The 19,610-nt window shown below is 40.2% G+C and overlaps 1 long non-coding RNA gene across 3 annotated transcripts in view; it reads left to right on the top strand.

Annotated features, from left to right (window-relative positions):
• The window catches only part of LOC102548462 (uncharacterized), a 96,689-nt gene that overhangs the window by 35,265 nt on the left and 41,814 nt on the right, over positions 1-19,610 (top strand). For all 3 annotated transcript variants that reach the window (XR_015638560.1, XR_015638563.1, XR_015638561.1), the window contains exon 3: positions 17,486-17,594. This is a non-coding gene — a long non-coding RNA (uncharacterized LOC102548462). The remainder of the gene's footprint in view (positions 1-17,485; positions 17,595-19,610) is intronic.

The raw sequence follows: 19,610 nt of genomic DNA, 5'->3' as shown, positions 1-19,610 counted from the left end.
AGTAAGCATGATTCAAAGAACTTTTAAAAATTGTTTTCTTATTACTCATTTTATTTCTTTACATTCCAAATGTTACCCCTCTTCCCAGTTCCCTCTCCTCGAACTCTCCACCTCATCTCCATCCCCTTTGACTTTAAGAGAGTGCTCTCCCACCCATCCACCCACTCCTGCCTCACCCTTCTAGCATCCCTCTTCTCTGGGGCATCGAGCCTCCACAGGACCAAGGGCCTCCCCTCCCACTGCTGCCACATAAGGCAGCCCTCTGCTACATATAAGCAGGAGCCATGGACTGGCCTATGAATGCTCTTTGGTTAGCAGTTTAGTCCCTGCGAGCTCTGAGGGGTCTGGTTGGTTGATACTGTTGTTCTTCCTATGTGTTTGCAGGGCCAAGAAGCTAGCAAGTGGTTATTTTTTGTATTGACTTGATGTAAACTAGAACATACTTATTTTTTTAAATTAACTTGAGTATTTCTTATATACATTTCGAGTGTTATTCCCTTTCCCGGTTTCCGGGCAAACATCCCCCTCCCCCCTACCCCCTCCCCTTTCTTATCGGTGTTCCCCTCCCCATCCTCCCCCCATTGCCGCCCTCCCCCCAACAATCTAGTTCACTGGGGGTTCAGTCTTAGCAGGACCCAGGGCTTCCCCTTCCACTGGTGCTCTTACTAGGATATTCATTGCTACCTATGGGGTCAGAGTCCAGGGTCAGTCCATGTATAGTCTTTAGGTAGTGGCTTAGTCCCTGGAAGCTCTGGTTGCTTGGCATTGTTGTACATATGGGGTCTCGAGCCCCTTCAAGCTCTTCCAGTTCTTTCTCTGATTCCTTCAACGGGGGTCCTATTCTCAGTTCAGTGGTTTGCTGCTGGCATTCGCCTCTGTGTTTGCTGTATTTGGCTGTGTCTCTCAGGAAAGATCTACATCCGGTTAACTGTCGGCCTGCACTTCTTTGCTTCATCCATCTTGTCTAATTGGATGACTGTATATGTATGGGCCACATGTGGGGCAGGCTCTAAATGGGTGTTCCTTCAGTCTCTGTTTTAATCTTTGCCTCTCTCTTCCCTGCCAAGAGTATTCTTGTTCCCCTTTTAAAGAAGGAGTGAAGCATTCACATTTTGAATATCCGTCTTGAGTTTCATTTGTTCTAGGCATCTAGGGTAATTCAAGCATTTGGGCTAATAGCCACTTATCAATGAGTGCATACCATGTATGTCTTTCTGTGATTGGGTTACCTCACTCAGGATGATATTTTCCAGTTCCAACCATTTGCCTACAAATTTCATAAAGTCATTGTTTTTGATAGCTGAGTAATATTCCATTGTGTAGATGTACCACATTTTCTGTATCCATTCCTTCTTTCTTTTTTTTTGTCTGATCAGTTAATTGATACTTTTGAAAGTCATGTTTTTATTAATATATGGGAATTCTCAACAACACATTTTGATAATATTCTCCCATTTTCACTCCAAGTATTCTCATATCTGCCACACCCTGTCTCCTGCTCCTTGTGGGTTTTTGATGCTTTGTTTTAAAATCAATTTTTAATATTTATTTCATGTGTACAAGTGTGTTTTCTCCCTTTATGTATGTGTCCCACATGCATGCCTGGTGTCCACAGAGTCTGGAAGTGGGTGTCAATGTCTCTAGTTACAGACAGTTGTGAGGTCCCAGTGGGTGCTAAGAATCAACCTCCGTCTTCGCAGTAAGAAGGAGTAACGGCTGAGCTACTCCTGCAGTCCCTGTCGTGTTAGTGCTTAGAAGGCTACTTCACGGCCAATATCCAGCCCTGTATGCATGGTGCTAATGGTCTTACTGCCCTGCAGAAATAAGGAGACCCATGTAACCAGCACTTGAACTTATGGAGCAGCTATGATGAAATTTTAAATCTAGCATATTTTTTTTAAAAGTATATACCCTGAACACAGAGGATATTATATACTAATCATTAAGTGAAGTATATTTTGTAAATAATCAAAAACCATTTGCAGGCAGCATACCCCCAAACAGTTCTACTTATTTGAATGTTAATGTGTTTGCTCTTTGTATGTTTTGGGAATAGCATGTGGTTAATATGATATTTAAATTATTACATAAATATATTATGTATCACAATCAAAACCATGATGCTGTTTTGTTTTTTGTGCTGTAGCTGACACATGGTTGGGGAGAAGGCTCAGCCAGCAGAGGTGCTGGCCTCTGTGCTTAAGGACCTGAGCTCCATCTCCAGACCCACATGGTCAGAGGAGAGAACCAACCACTCCAAGTCATCCTCTGACTATCACACTTTCTGTGGTACACATGCACACACCCATACACTAAATAAATGATGTAGAAAAAGAATTAAACCGTGAAGTAAAAAGGAATGAAATATAAAGCTATTGAATGGATGTTATGTTAGGTACTATGTAGATGTGACAGACACATTGAAAGTGATTTTAAATGACAAAACTTTAGGAAACAATGTTCTATCTCTAAATTTACCTTTGTTTTATTGTTAGTTCTTATAGTAGTTTTTATACTTATATAGTTTTCCAAATGATATTTCAAGAGACATCAGGTTATGTCAGCAATTAAATTTAGTTAATTTTGTATTTGAAGGCACTTTTTTATTTACATGAATATTCTTACCAAATGATTCTTCTACATCATGGCTCTATATCCATAATTCCTTAAGCCTTGGCTTATATATTTAAAAATCTAACTAGAACAATCTACTCTCTACTTCTGCTTCAAAAGTGAAATGTTGGTTTGAGACAGCTGTATTTTAATTTGGTTAATAAACCAGTTGATCATCAGCTAATTACATGCATAGTGACTGCTTTTTATCTGTATATATGTAGAGTTACATCTTTAAGAGTTGCCATATATTTAATGTAGAAAAAATATTTCCATGCTTTCATATATACTGAGTTGTTATAGATAGCATAATAACTAAAAATGATACCTGATACTGTGTTAGGGTTTATGATTTTGTGATGGGAAATGATAATATTTTGCTATTCATCAAGTACATTCATACAAAGTATACTCAAAATACTTGGTACTTCTGAAGATGAATAAAATACTACTATATGAAATATTTTGTGCTCCTCCAAATCACATTAGAATTCTTTCACTCTTCCTTTGGTGCCTCTGTAGTAGGAGAATTCTCCCTAGAACATCAACAGTGAAAATGGAGAATATTTTCACTACGTTTTGCCTTATTTAGGGTTAGTTACTACAGCTGTCCCCTCTGCCTGTTCTTCCCTGTGTGACTGAGGCCATAAAGAATCTCATGTTGGAGACGACGATTCTTCCTATTTAGGTATATCCCAGAATTGGAATGCATAATTACATACTCAAGGGAACTTAGCTGAACAGAGTTTTTTATATTTACATTATGGGCTCTGCCTTCAGGCAGTGACAGTAAAAAGTAATGAGATGTAGTCAAAGAATTTTGCAAACACTTCTTTCTGACAAAGGAAATATGAGAGGTAGACCCAAGGGAAAGAAATACTGTAGACTTTGCATGTCAGATAGAAAGAAAATAATGTATTAAATTTTGAAAGGATATGATGAAAATGGAGAGAGAGAGAGAGGGAGAGAGAGAGAGAGGGAGGGAGGGAGGGAGGGAGAGAGAGAGAGAGAGAGAGAGAGAGAGAGAGAGAGAGAGAGAGAGAAATGTTGTGTGGTAGGGAATAGGTTAGACTGATAACAAAAAGCCCAAGGGCAAATTTAAAAAAGAAAATAATTTTGCTATTCTCCAACATGTCTGTCCAGAAGGAGTCAGGTGACACAAGACAAGAAAAAACAGCATCACAAGGCACATTCATGCTCTCTGTGTGGACTCTTTGAAACTAGAGAGACTTCCCTTAACTCTGTGTTCAACTTTGGGTCAAACCTTCTGTTTCCATTCAGAATTGAGGGAAACAGCAGAGAGACAAACATACCTTGAAAACCAAGACTAGGAAGTCACCTGCAGCCCTGCCACTTCTATCCTACTTTCAGGAAAGCAGTCTTACATAAACATCAAAGTTGGAAGAATATTGTCTCCATCCGGGCTGGCATCTCACAAACACTTAAGAAGCTTTACTCTCTTAAAAATATCTTCATAGGTAGCAATGAATATTCTACTAAGATCACCAGTGGAAGGGGAAGCCCTGGGTCCTACTAAGACTGAACCCCCAGTGAACGTGATTGTTGGTGGGAGGGCAGCAATGGGGGGAGGATGGGGAGGGGAAGACCCATAAAGAAGGGGATGGGGATTAGGGGGATGTTTGCCTGGAAACCGGGAAAGGGAATAACACTCGAAATGTAAATAAGAAATACTCAAGTTAATAAAAAAAAAAAATGTGAGTTGCATCCCTCTGCCCTGCTCGCTTACTCCTCCTTTCACTCTTCTCCTTCCCCTTTGTATTGCCTGGTCCATTACCCACACTCCCTCAAGACTGCCTTTCCCTACTCACCAATGGCCTCTTTCTACATCTGGGGTCTCCAAATACATAGGTACTACAGGTTGAACACACAAATCAAAAGATTTGATACTAGGATCCAGGGTGAGCGAGAACTAAGGGCATGTGAAAAAGCCATGTGCCACTCTATTATTTTGTAAACCAAATGTGCGTGCGTGTGTGCATGAGTGCATGCGCGCGCGCGCGCGCGCGCGCGCGCGTGTGTGTGTGTGTGTGTGTGTGTGTGCGTGTGTGTGTGTGTGTGTGTGAGTGTGCGTGAATTTAACTAGAGGAACCATACATTGAGGATTATATTCCTCCCAGAAGCTAAAGACTGATAAATGAGAATCCCAGTGGCAGGCATGGGACATCTTGATTTGTTGGTCGGGATTGTTCTATCGTCACTGTTCTTTGTTCGACACCAGAACGTGATGGTAAGACTGTTTAGCTGAACACACCATACACTTTGGTCACAGGTCGCAGAGAAAATCAAGTTGGTACTAAACTGTCATGTTCTTCCTGTTGGTTGACACTCATAGTGCTGGAGAATCTGTGCGGGCTAATGGGGGAGAGGGGAGCCAGCACCATACCCTGCTGTGACACAATAACCTCAAGCATGGCACAATAGGACTACAGAGAACACAATAGTGACGTGTATAATAGGTATATTCTAGTTTCATTTTGTTGCTGTGACAAAGCATTCTGACAAATTGCAATTTAGGTAACAGTTTATTCCAGCTTACATTCTCAGGCCACAGTCTGTCACTGAAGGGAGTTGGGGCAGGAACAAAAGCAGAAGCTGTAGAGTAACACGGTTTAGTACTGGCTTATGATCAGCTAGCTTTCTTATATAGCCTGAGACCGCCTGCCCAGGGACGGTACGTACTGCCTACAGTAATTAATAACTGTGGCAATGCCCCACAGACATACCCTACCCCAGTTTTATAAGGACAACCCTTTAATCTAGATTTTCTCTTTCCAAGTGACTGCAGGTAATGTCAAGTTAAAAATAAAAACTAGCAGAGAGAGGTAATCAACCAATTACTTTCTGATTGAATTTAAAGCCTACTGTGAAGAAAGATATCCATGCCAGTTGCTAATACTCTGGCTCCCAAAAGGCTTCATAGACCCCAGGTCTAAACCTACTATTATTGTTTTATTAATTGAACAGAATTTCAAGTTAACTTTTAAATTCATATCTCTATACTCATAGGTTAGTATAGTCTACAGACTTCATTACAGAAGTGTCTCTGTGCAGTGGATGTTTCTTAGTGAAGAAAATCCCAAGTACAGAGAACAAACATCTTTGAAGAGCTCAGCCACAAATGGGGTCTACAACAAACCGCATCCACTCAAGGTTCGGGCCAGCCCTGATAAGGAGGTCAGAAACATAAAACAACAACAACAACAACAACAACAACAACAACAACCCATAGGTGTCAGGTGACTAGGCCAAAAGAGTCTCTTCCGGACAACCACTGTACTTATGAACTCACAGAAACTGTGATTGCTTAAGACCTACCTATACAATATGAAGCCAGCCAGTTTCCAGCATGGTTGAATTCAAGAGCCTCTACCCACAGCTGTGAGGAGGAGTTAGGATTAATGCAGAATAAGCAAATTTGTGTCCAGGGAATGTAATGTATGACACAACTTTCAAGTAGCATTTTAAATCATTGATTAGGGCTAGAGAGAAGACTAAACAGTTAAGAGTCCTTTCTAGTCTTCCAAAGGAACAGAGTTCAGTTCCCAAGTCAGGAACTATTATTGGTAGTTATTGTTACTACCAATAACTCCAGCTTCAGAGTCTGGCTTCAGAAGGACCTGCAGAAACACAGACTTCCTGAATGACAAGTTCTATAGACACTTACCTGTCTTACAAACTATCCACACATCTCACATTACGACTGGACTGTGAAGTAAATATCATCATGGAGTCATTTCAGTCTAGTTTTGGAATTCAGTTCCTAAAGGACCAGGCAGCTTTAGCCGTTGCCAAGTCTCTAGCTTAGCTCTCATTTCAGTTGCTCCTGCTCCAGGGATCACTGTTACAAAGAACTCATCTCGCATGTGTATCTTTGCCTTTGACTCCACTACAAAGGCAACTCAATTTATGAGGGAAACTGCTCCAAAAATGTCACCTACGGTAAGGTGTCTCATCGTGCTGCACTCTCAGTCCAGCAGTCTTAGAATCTCCTTTTGCTTCCTTTTAGCCATAGATGACTTATTATGTCATTCCAAAAGATAAAGATTGAGAATGCTTACTTACTTTCAGAGGATATGACCTGGATTTTGCAAGCACTACTGTTTTTATTTGGTTTTTAACTTCTAACTGGCAACTGAATGGAGCAGACTCTCCTACAGAAACAATTCAGAAAGTGTGGAAGTAATGGTAAATAATTTGCAAATACTTCCCTCCATTACTAGCTAAAAACTTTGGGTACCTGGATAAATATATGTACCCTCCCATCTCTTCTCACCTGACTCTGAATTTTCTGTTTAGTATTTTTGCTTTCCCATCAATTATGGTTGGTGTTACACAACCAGTCTTAAAAGTGGTGCCTTACTTGACATGTCACTTAAAGGAATCATTTAAAAGATAGCTGACTGTCTTCTCCCAGCACCTATCAAATGCCCCAGCTAGTGGTAGGATTTTGTGTGCTGGCTTTCTGTTGGGATTTTGCCTGGCTGGAGTTTGAGGGGTCTGTGTGGTTGCTGTCAAAACTATTCTTAGTTCATATGTGCAACTGCCCAATTGTGTTTGGAAAACGCTGTTTCCTTAATGTAGTCCACCACCTCTGGTTCTTAGAATTTTTCTACACTCTCTTCTACAAAATATCTTGAGCACTGGAGGAAGGGGTATGAGATGTATTTCACATTTATGGCTGAGAACTCCAGTCTCTTATTGTTGCATTTTGACTAGATGAGGGTGTCATGTTAATCGCCCTCTACTGGAAGAAGTTTCTCTGATGGGATGGAGAGATGATGTCATCTCTGGATAGAGCAATATACGACTAGGAGTCATTTTACTAATGGCGTAGTCCATTTAGCAAATAATAGTATTTGGTTCTCCCCTAGGGCCTGTGATCTTCCTAGCCACAGGTTCTGGGTCTCTTTAGCAGTGCCATGTCTGGGTTTATTTTATGGATTATGCCTTGGGTCCAATCAGAAAATGATTGGTTGCTTCTATGACATGTATGCCATTATTGCATCAATAAGCATATCTTGTCAAGCCAGTCACTGTAGTTTGAAAGGTTCCAAGTTAGCGAAGATTATTTTTCTCTCCTGGTATCACGCACCTTCCAGTACCATGAAAATAGCCAGTAGGGATAAAGCATCCAAGTGAAGCATCAGCTTGATTTCCCCATGCTCTGTGACTCCAGAATATGCTATCTTCTGCAACAGGGTCTTACTGTCGAGCTCGGGAAGTTATCCAAGAGTATCAGCAATAGTCTGTGATGTTTGGTGGTCTATGTGACTCCATCATCCAGCAACTCAATAAAAGGTAACTGATACCCTGTTGTGGGCAAGTGGAACTGTGCCCCCAGGAAGAAGAACTGGCATGGTCAAAGCAGATTTTAAAACCCCGGTTAAAAAAATTGAGAACAGTAAGCATTAGAATCAGTTCCTGGCCAGACTAAGTAACTACGACATCCCACTAAGAAGACCATGACAACTGCATAAAAACCTAGAGTTCTCCATGTTAATGAGTTATCTAGTAGACCCTGAGTGTTTAGCCAATGAGCTTCCTTTCCTAGCCATCCCCTCCTGCAAAAGCTATTTAATTCCTGATTCACAGTGAGTAAGACATACATTTTCATCCACCATGAATAAAACAATTTGGACAAGCAAGGATTGTCTTCTTTATCAAGGATGGTTATGGGGGAGGACTTTGTTGCAAATAGCCATGCCTAGATCTCCCATAGAAGGCCTCTCTTCCAGCCCCTTTGTACTTTTGGCACTCACTCAGAGCTAAGGTGGATTCTTCCCTGTCTGGGACTTAGCAAGGGTCCCTGGCCCTCCCATCCCCAACTCCCTGAGTTTTCCAGTGGTATCTGGGTACATAGGACTTTAACAACCACAGCACCCATCCCAGATCTTGCTGCTTCTCATCCAGGAGAACACGGACTGGGACTCCTATCCTAGACTGCATTCTGCCTTCCTTGAGTGACATTCCAACAGTGCTCTGGTTCCAAGACAAGGCAGACCTACATTTTGCCTCCTCTGAGCAACATATGGACAAAGCTTTGACACCTCAGAGGTGAGGTTTTCATTTGCTAGATTAAGCTTGAGGTATTATTCCCCATTTTATCATAATTCTGTTAAATATATATATATATATATATATACATACATATATATATATGTTGATAGAGATATAGAGATAGAGACAGAGAGACAGACAGATCAGTTTCTACAACAGCTTTCTGTCTTAAGCTTTCTTTTGCTGTAAAGAGACATCACGACCATGGCGACTTTCTAGAGGAAACATTTATTTGGAGTTCAGAGATTCGCTCAGTTATCCTCATGGCAGAAAGCATGGCAGTGGGGAGGCGGACACGCTGCTGGAGAAGGAGCTGAGACTTCTACATGCTGATCTACAGGCAGAAGTAAACTAGCTTGAGCTTCAGAGACCTCAAAGCCCACACCCAGTGACACAATTCCTTCAACAAAGGCACATCTACTCCTAACAGTGCTATTCCCTGTGGACCAAACATTCAAACACATAATTCTATTGGGGCATTCCTATTCAAACCCCAAGTTCCCATATGGCTTTTTCAAAAGGCCATTAGTATTAGTTACCCTTCCCCACATTCTCTTCTGTGTTCTGCACCACCACCCCAAATTAACCCTTCCTGTTCCACTGTTCCTTTAACCCTCTACACCGCTGTGTTCTACCTTCCCTCTATCAAATGTTCCCATGTCTCATTGCCTTATACCAATACTTATACTTGTGTGCATATTCCAATGGAGTACACGTCTGAAGATTCACAGCTAATATCCACGAAGAGAATATGTGATGTTTGTTTTTCTGTGAGTTACCTCACTCAGAATGATTATTAACAGATCTATCCATTTACCTGAAAATTTTGTATTTTTACCTTTCTTAGCAGTTGGATAATATTCCATTGTGTAAATGCACCAACTTTTCATTATCTATTTACCAATTTATTGATAAGTAGGCTTTTTCCATTTCCTGACTACTGTGAATGAAACTACAATGACATGGACAAGCAGACATCTTGGTTGTAAGATACAAGTGTTTTGGGTATATAAGCAAAAATATACAGCCGAATCATGTGATAGATTTATTTCTAGCTTTTTAAGACATGTCACACTGATTTCCATAGTAACTGTACTGGTTTGCACCAACTGGGAATAAAGGTCATACTTCAACACTATCCTTGCTTGTCATTTGTTTCTTTGGTGTTGGCCATTCTCACTGGGGAATATGAAATCTTGAAGGAGATTTAACTTGCACACCACCCCTGGAATGTTGAATGTAAAAAAAAATACTATCAGCCATTTATTTTTCTCTCTTGAGAATTCTGTTTACTTCCATGTCCAATGCTTGAGTTGTTTTCATGACGGTTAGGCTTTTGGTTCTTTGTGTATTCTCCATACTAACTCTGTGACAGGTACACAGCCAGTAATGACTTTCCCATTGTATAGGCCGACTCTTTGCTCAAATGATGTCCTAATGATATAATTCTGGATATCAAAGACCCTAAATGTTCTATGAGAAAAATTCTACAGCTGAGAAGCATATCCAGGTACATTCCTTGGTTGGTGGTCTAGTCCCTGGGAGCACTGGGTGATCCGACCAGCTGATGTTGTTCTTCCTATGGAGTTGCAGTCCCCCTTAGCTCCCCCAGTCCTTCTGCCGGCTCCCCCACCAGCATCCCTGAGCTCGATCTGATAGTTGGCTACAAGCATCCACATCTGTATTTGGTTACCGATCAGTTGTTGACTGGACCTCCCAAGGAGTAGTCATACTAGGAGGTATGTGTCATCAAGTGCCTCTTGGCAACTGCAATGGGTCTGGTGTCTGCAGACAGGATAAATCCCCAAGTTGGACAGACCTCGAATGGTCCTTCCTTTAGTATCTGCTCCATTTTCCCCCCATTCTTTCTATGGACAGGAACATTTCTGAGTTAAATGAGATCTTTGAGATGGGTGTGTGGCCCCCAACCCACCACCAGGGCCAAGCCTATCTACTGGAGGTGGTCTCTACAGGTTCTATCTCCCCTTCTCTGCTAAACTCATCCCTGTTGGGTCTTGGAAGCCTCTAGTGGCTATCATCAGTTCCTCACTCTCTCCTGCTACATATTTTTATTTGATTTCCTGACCCTCTGTACCTCTCTCCTGTCCCCTCCAGTACCGGATACTGCCCCCTTATTTCCTCCCTCTCCTCTCTCTTTCCCAGTTTCTTCCCTCCCTCCACCTTCCACAATAATTGTTACCAGCTCAATGCCAGACTGAAGCATCCACACCCTGGTCTTTCCTCCTAAATTCCATATAGTACGTGGGTTGTATCGTGGGCATTGTATATTTTGGGGCTAATATCCACTTATCAGTGAGTACATACCATGTGTGCTCTTCTGTGTTTGGGCTACTTCACTCAGGATATTTTCTAGTTCCATCCACTTCCCTGCAAATTTCATAGAATCATTGTTTATTAATAGCCGAGTTACTACTCATTGTGTAAATGTACAACATTTTCTGTATCCATTCTTCTGTTGAGGGACATCTGGGTTGTTTCCAGCTTCTGGCTATTATAAATAAGGCTGCTATGAACATGGTGGATGTGTCTGTTTTATGTTGGAGCATCTTTTGAATATATGCCCAGTGGTAGTATAGCTAGGTCTTCAGGTAGAACTATTTCCTATTTTCTCAGGAGTCACCAGACTGATTCCCAGAGTGGTTGTATCAGCTTGCAATCCCACCAACATGGAGGAGTGTTACTTCTTTCTCCACATCCTCGCCAGCATGTTGTCACTAGAGTTTTTGATCTTAACCATTTTGACTGGTGCGAGATGGAATCTCAGGGTTGTTTGGACTTGAATTTCCCTGATGATTAAAGATGTTGAACATTTCTTTCGGTGCTTCTCAGCCATGGGAGACTCCTCAGTTGAGAATTCACTTTAGCTCTGTACCCCATTTTTAATAGGGTTATTTGGTTCTCTGGATTCTAGGTTCTTGAGTTCTTTGTATATTTTGGATATTTGCCCTCAATCTTTTCCCAATCTGTGGGTTGCCATTTTGTCTTACTGACAGTGTCCTTCATCTTACAGAAGCTTTGCAATTTTAAGAGGTCCCATTTGTCGATTGTTGATCATAGGGCATAAGCCATTGGTGTTCTGTTCAGGAAATTTTCCCCTGTACCCATGTGTTCAAGGATCTTCCCCACTTTCTCTTCTATTAGTTTCAGTGTATCTGGTTTTATTTGTAGGTCTGGCTAAGTATGGATTTTTAGAGTAAGTCATCATGAGTCTCTGAATATTCAGGTATCTACTTTTGATTTTTACCTTCTCAGCTTTGATTTTACTAATTATATTAGCTCCTTTTTGTTTGTCTAATGGTTTACAGTCCTGTTAGCTTATTCATTGCATCAACTCTTTGTTCCATTGGTTCTTATTTTTTTTGTTGCTCTAATTTATTAATTTCAGCCCTGACTTTCATTTTCTCCATTCTTTTGGGCTTGATCGATATTTTAATAAGGCCTTCAAACTACATCATATTAGTACTTAATCTCTCCAGTTTATTTCATGTAGGTACTGAATACTGTGAGTGATTCTCTTAAAATTGCTTTTATTTTGCCGCATAAATTTTTTTTCATTTAATTCTAGAAAAAAAATAATTTCCTTCTTAGTTTTTCCCTTAACCCAGTTTTCCATTAGCAATGTGTTATTTCACTTCCATGAGCTTGTGTTCCTTATGATGCTTGTTTCTGGTATTAGTTTTATTCCTTCCTGGTCACATAGAAAAAGGGATGGTATTTCTATTTTCATGAATTGTTAAGACTTTTATATCCTGATTCTGGTTAATTTTGGAGAAAGTTATGTGAACTTCTGAGCAGTATATTCCTTAAATGTTTTAGTGGTGTGATGGTTTCAATAGGAATGAGCCTCATAGGCTCATGTATTTGAGTGCTTAGTCATTGGGGAGTGATGCTACTTGAGAGGGATTAGGATGTGTGGCCTTGTTGAAGTGTGTCACAGGGGTAGGGGGTAGGATGTTTTCAAGGGCACAATCCTAGCCCAGTAGTTTTCTCTTCCTGATTCTGAGACTTGGCTGTAGGACCCTCAGCTGTTACTCCAGCACCATGTCTCCCTGCATACTGTCACACTCTTTGCCATGATGTCTATGGACTAAACCTCTGAAAATGTAAGCAAGCCTCAATTTTAAAATGCATTCCTTTAAAAGTTGCCATGGTCATGGTGTTTCTTCACAGCAATTGAACAGTGACCAAGACAGTTGGCAGTGTTTTATAAATGTCTATCTGGTCTACTTGAGTTTCCCTATTTAATTTTTGTCTTGATGATCTACCCATTGGTAGGTATATTGATATTACTATCATATTGGGTTCAATCTGTGATTTTTAAATCTGTGTCTTAGGGTTTTACTACTGTGAATAGATACCATGACCAAGGCAATTAAAAGACAACATTTAATTGAGGCTGGTTTACAGGTTCAGAGGTTCGGCCCATTATAATCAAGATGAGAACATGGCAGCATGCAGGCAGGTATGGTGCAGGGGGAGCTGAGAGGTCTACATCTTCATCTGAAAGCTGCTAGCAGAATACTGGATTCCAGGCATCTAGGATGAGGCTCTTAGAGCCCACACCCACGGTGACACACCTACTCCAACAGGGCTACACTAACAGTGCCACTCCCTGGGTTGAGCATATACAAACCACCACTCTATGCTTGTTTTAAGGGTATCCATCTGTGTTTCTTGATTTAAATTTCCTTCTGATTAGTTTTGTTTTTTAAAATTATTTTGTCAGGTATTACAATAGTTACACCTGCTTGTTCCTTTTTTCTATTTGTTTGGTCTACTGTTACCTTCTACCTTAAGGTAAAGTGCTTTATGGAGGAAAAAAAATGGGTCCTGCATTCTAATTCAGACTGTTGGCATCTTGCTGCTAGGGAATTGGAACTGCTAATATTGAGAGTTGCTATTAAATAATGTTAACTAAATGTTTACTACTCTCTCATTTTCTTAGACATTTTAGTTAACTGTTCTAGAGTTACATATTGCATGTGCCCTTTTAGGCATGCTGAAGTAGCCCTTAGCCAAAAGTTCTCCACCTGTAAGTGTCAGATCCCTGGGGTGGGGCTCAAACCACCCTTTCAAAGGAAGGGATCACCTAAGAGCATTGGAAAACACAGATATTTACATTATGATTCATAATGGTAGCAAAACTAGTTAAGAAAGTAGTGACAAAAATAGTTTTATCGCTGGGGGTCACCATGTCAAGAGCTGTCTGAAGAGTCCATGTAAGGAAGGTTAAGGACCACTCGTCTAGACATTCTAGACTTATAAGACATTCTAGACTTATAAGCTGGCTCCATGTCACTCCATAAACTGGGGTTACCTGCAGATCTGCCTTACTTCTTATCATTGGCATGGAGAAGCTGACCATAGCAAAGATCTATGTACTAGCATTAAGTGAATTTCTTGGCTACCCTATCTTTATTAGAGTTTATGTAAGACAAGTCCTATGTGAAGGAGGAAAGAATGAATATATGGTAGCACAATTACTCAAGCCTCTTGAAAGTTCTTTGGATATTTTAAACAGACACTCAAGTCTCCAGGTAACCACACTGTCATTGTGCTTCCTGGCAGCTTTGCAGCAGACCAGGTTGGATGTTTATTGTTTTTGCTAAGAAACTTTGTTAGAGACAAGAACAGTTTTTAGATTTATGTCTTTAAGGGTCTGTGTCTTTAGTAGGGTTTTACTGCTGTGAACAGACACCATGACCAAGGCAAATCTCGTAAGGACAACATTTAATTGGGGATGGCTTACAGGTTCGAAGGTTCAGTCCATTATCAAGGCAAGAGCAAGGCAGCATCCAGGCAGGCATGGTGCAGGAGCTGAGAGTTGTCTCCATCTGAAGGTTGCTAGTAAAAGACCCACTTCCAGGGAATTATGACTTGGGTATTATAGCCTATGCCCACTGTGACATACCAACTCAAACAAGGCCACACCTCCTAAGAGTGCCACTCCCTGGCCCAAGCATATCCAAACCATCACTGTTAGTGTACTCAAGGAGGCAAAACAGACCATTTGAAGTATGTACTTTTATCCTGGCAGTGGGTATTAGCTATGGCCTCATTTTACTGGCTAAGAAGTTATTGTTGGCCACAGATTGTGTCTTCATTCAATCTCATTCTTTCCTATGGAATATATACACCTCCCTCCATTGTTGGGACTAAAGGCCATAACCAAGACACCTTAGTTAGGCTTACTCTTCCAAAGGACTAGGGTCCAGCTGGCAAAGGGATGCTTGCAGGAGCAGCTAAGAGCACACATCTGGACCTGTTAACAAAGAAGGGGTGCTTCCCCCAGCAAGATCACACCTCCTCAAACAACATTAGAAATGAAGCATTCAAACATAATGACACATCGGGCCCAACTTCATTCATTCCACCATTTAACATAATTCTACACCAATGCAAGTACTGAAGGCAGCTTTCTTCATGTTGGACATGAAGCTATTGACAGCAATTTTTGGAATATTTAGGTATTAGAATAGGAATAAACAAGGTGACAGAAAGAAAAGCATATGGAAAACAATATATTGCTACATATTAGCCCATAAGTCTTTAGAGATCTCTATTTAGCTTTTAGATGAAGGTAACTTCAAGACAGAGTAGATAACTTGGAAATGCCAGATCACTAGAAACTTTGGCATACTGATTAGGATTATGATTCTACAAATAAGACAGTTCAGGTATATGTCCAGGTAGTACAAATTTCACTCCTCATACCAAAATCTAGTTTTTAATATGTACTTTTGGTCTGTGTTTTACAGAGGAATGTAAAATGTCTAAAAAAATTAAAATTTATTCTTAGTACTTTATAAGGCCACCAATATTTAAAACTATATAACCCATAATATTACTAGAAAAATCCCTAATGACACACATCAACGCGAACTGCAGAAGCTATAGACAGAGAAGAGGAAGATAAATAAAAAGGAAACAGTGAAGGGGAAATAGGGTACATATGGACAATGAGAGGTAAAACAAGTGGGCTCATAACTAGTAACATCTCAAATACATACTCCCATGAAAAGAAAGAAAAGGTCGGTTGTTCATTAACTTTTAAAAGCTCACTTTATTCATTTTATCCAGTACTATCATTTACAGCGTTCAAAAGTGCCAAACAATTGCTTAACTCCTCTTCTTTTAACCTTTGCAAACAAAGTCACTGGGTCAACATAAAAGAGTCAAGCAATTTCAAAAGTGGAACATTTTGAAAGCAGTGTGTTTGCTAAGACAAATATGCCTTATGGTTAACTATTTAATAGGGATTGATTTCCTCAGACTTCTCCAACTATTGGATGAGTTTAGGAAAGAATAGTGTCAGCAGTACTTAAACCCTGTTCCAAGAGGGTTAACATGTAGACCTCAGTTATTAACAACATCCCAGCAGCACAGGCTTTGGTTAGCTAGCATTGTTTTTTTAAGCGAGAAAGGTTACAATTGTCATTGACAGTTATTTAAATAATCCAGTTGCAGAATGTTTATTAAATTGCTGCAGCATAACCTTATCAAAGTATGATTCTTCCATTTTTCGGCTAGTTTTTTTCCTAAGTTAATCAGGGCTTCCTTTTTCTAGACTCTATCATTACCCAGAACTGAATGTGTGTAGGAACCCTGTAATTTAAGGTTGAATTATGGCTTCTAAATGTATTGCTGTCCCTAAATTTTATAAACCAAATGAAATCAAAGTAACAGCCCTATCCAAAAATGAAAATTACTTGTGAATGGCAACCTTTTAAAGACAAACCTGTCTTTAAAGTGTTACAGTAGGTTTTAAAACATGAGCAAGACTGAAAATGTCTTTAAGATGACATTTAGGGTTTTTGATTTTCTAACATTTCATCATTTTAAAGAAGTCAAGCACTTCTACAGAATGTAGTCCCCAGTTCTATATAAACCAGAAAATCAGGACTGCACTGTGTCTTACCAATCATCACTGAATTGATTCACTTGGTACTAACAGATTCAATTTTTTCTTAACATTTTTGAAAAGTACTAAAGACTAAAATACCAAGATCAAATTATCAAAAATAAAACCCACCTAATTACTGTACTATGGTATGCTATATTAGCCTGTTAACAAGTCTACCTCAATGACCTGCTGTAATGTTCACGAAATGTAGTACTTATCAGTCATTTTCCCTGAATTCTAGTAGTACTTACAAGCCTTCATTTACTTCATTAATGCTTTGTTATACTAATCCTGATTCTATACAAGAGACTTATCTCAAAACTAAGGATCTCTAAGGATACACAGCCTTTAGCACAGGGTTTGCATTAGACCATGGCTGTCTGCTGGAAAACAGCAGAAAAGTAGTCTTGAGGTCATGGACTAATCATCTACATAAAAGACATTGTTTTATGCATATTAATGCTCTGCCTGTATTATGTATGTACATACACAAGTACGTGCATGCTTGGGACCAGAGGATGTCAGAAGAGGGCACTGAACCCCCTGGGAGTTAAGCTACTGTGTGGGTACTCAAACCTTGCTTGGATTCAATTATGTTATTTTGTAGACAAGACTGTTACTAGTTCCTCAAATGGCCCAAGCTCTTCTCAAACTCACATAAACCCATGCTGGAATGGAAGGCTGATCCGGAAATCCTAATTCTTGGGAGCCACTTCTGAAGAGTTGCTCTGAGCTCTATACACGAGGCAAGTCTTCACTATCCAGCCCCATTCAGCTATGCATGTCACTCTTGCATGGTACACATAATTACGTATGTATCTTTTGCTCTTCTTTTCACTAAAATAAGCACTCTTCAATCTCTACCACTAGGGGAAAACAACAAAAACAGAAAAGTCAGCACAAGACACTGAAGAGCAGTATGGAAATACCACAGCAAGAAAATCCAAAATACCAACCATGTAACACATCAGTCTAACAGGTATTTACTAAAGCTCTATTTTACCAACATTTTAAGGAAAACAAACTAAGACACTATGTTTTCAGGGACCTAGGCTTAATAAATCTCCAAGTCAGGACAAAGAATATGCAAGGTAAGCTTGGAAACGTAACCTTGAGCATACAGGATTGTTATAACATTTAAAAAGTTGTTTAAAACATAATTTACATAAAATCTTACAGTCTAATGTAAACTTTTTTTTTTTTGCTTTATAAACTCTTGCTGTACCCTAAATGGTTTCAAAGTATACTGCTTTATTAGTGGTTTCCTTTAAAACTTTCTTTGAATCAGGTTATCTCTATGTAGTCCTGTCTTACAACTCACTCTCTAGTCCAGGCTGGCCTCAAACTCAGCTATCAGCCTGCCTCTGCCTCCCAAGTGTTGGGGTTAAAGGGGAGCATCAGCACTTTAAGGGCACTTTTAGTACTCCTAACAAAGGGTAAATTGCTTGATATATTTTTAAATTGCCTACAAGGTTGAATGACTGAGTTTGGAGGCATTCTTGAGGTTTTAATTCTCAAGAGGATGATGGTCTCTTCTTCCTCTGACAAACAACCCTTTTCAGATTACACAGGCTTTAGCTAACGAATGTTTCATTACTTCCCTCTTCTGGAGACCTACTAACTGGGGTGCCATTTTCTTTCTAGAATGCTTGTGAGAATTACTGTAAGCTTTTCATTTTACTACATCTTTCTTTCACTCAATGGCTACTGTCTATTAAGTTTGTGTGCAATCACTTTCTCTTACTTCCCTCTATGATGGTACTAAATACTAAGAAAAAAATCATGACCAGTCTTTGCTCACTTCCCACCCCCAAATGGGGTTCTTAACCAGAACTTTATCTTGGAGTCTAAATTCCCAGGAGTTACAAAGTAGCTAGGACAATACCCACACTTAAAATCCGTGTAATTCCAAGAGGATAAAAGGAGGCTGTAGGGCTGGGGATTTAGCTCAGCGGTAGAGCGCTTACCTAGGAAGCGCAAGGCCCTGGGTTCGGTCCCCAGCTCCGAAAAAAAGAACCAAAAAAAAAAAGGAGGCTGTAGTACTAGGCAAATATCCAAGTATTATCCTCTGAACCTACAAACATGTCACATGGTAAATGGTTATTAGGAAGCAAATGGAGTCAGAGCTCACTGGCCATAAGAAGTTGTGTAGTATCTGGAGAACACAGTATCATTACAAGGGTCTTTGAATGTAAGAGGGTACAGAAGAGATATGTAATGTTTCCAACTGCTATCACGAGATCAGATGAAGCCAAGAAATAGGGTATTTTTCTGAGTGGAAGGCAAGGAGACATCTAAAGCTTCAGACACTGATACTGTCCCCTACCTGCAAGACTTCTGTCCCAGACAATAACATGGCTTTAAACCCTTTGTGGTAACTCACACTTCAGGAACAATGTCAGATGGCTAAAAGGGTCTAGACATGTACTAAATGCTTTCTCTGAAGCAGAGCTTATCTAGACAGAGTAGCATACCAGAGTTTCTAAGGACATTTTGAGACCTACAAGCAGTCGCCTTAGACTAAGGGTAGGCTCAGACCTTTGCAGGCTGATGCGCTGCTCACCTGCACCCAAACATGACTGCCTACGTTCTCGCCGCCTCACACTGACCCTCACCAAAGAGGACAACTGCAGCCCACAGAGGTCCAAATGTTCTAACTCTGCAAGCAACTTTCTCATACCTGTGCCTCAAAGTGACTACCCTTATTCAGTAGCACCAGAAATAAAGTATAGGCCTCAGATGAGTCCTCCTGTAGTCCACTGAATTCAGACACTCATTAAGTCTGGAAAAACATTGTTACCAATGGGAGAAACAAGCCCTTAAACTTAACATATTAGCCAAGTAACTTAGCAGTCTTCAAATTGGAGCTTACACATGACAGGGCCCATAACCTATCATTAGAACACAGAGGCATTCATAGCTCCAAGAGAACCGTTTGCCACAATACTGCTTCATCTTAGGTGTATGTAGTTTAAGACTATATTGCTTTGCCACT

This window comes from Rattus norvegicus, chromosome 15 (assembly GCF_021556685.1).
Source record: "Rattus norvegicus strain SHRSP/BbbUtx chromosome 15, alternate assembly SHRSP_T2T, whole genome shotgun sequence".
NCBI classification, from domain to species: Eukaryota; Metazoa; Chordata; class Mammalia; order Rodentia; family Muridae; genus Rattus; species Rattus norvegicus.
This window is presented reverse-complemented; position numbering and strand designations above follow the sequence as displayed.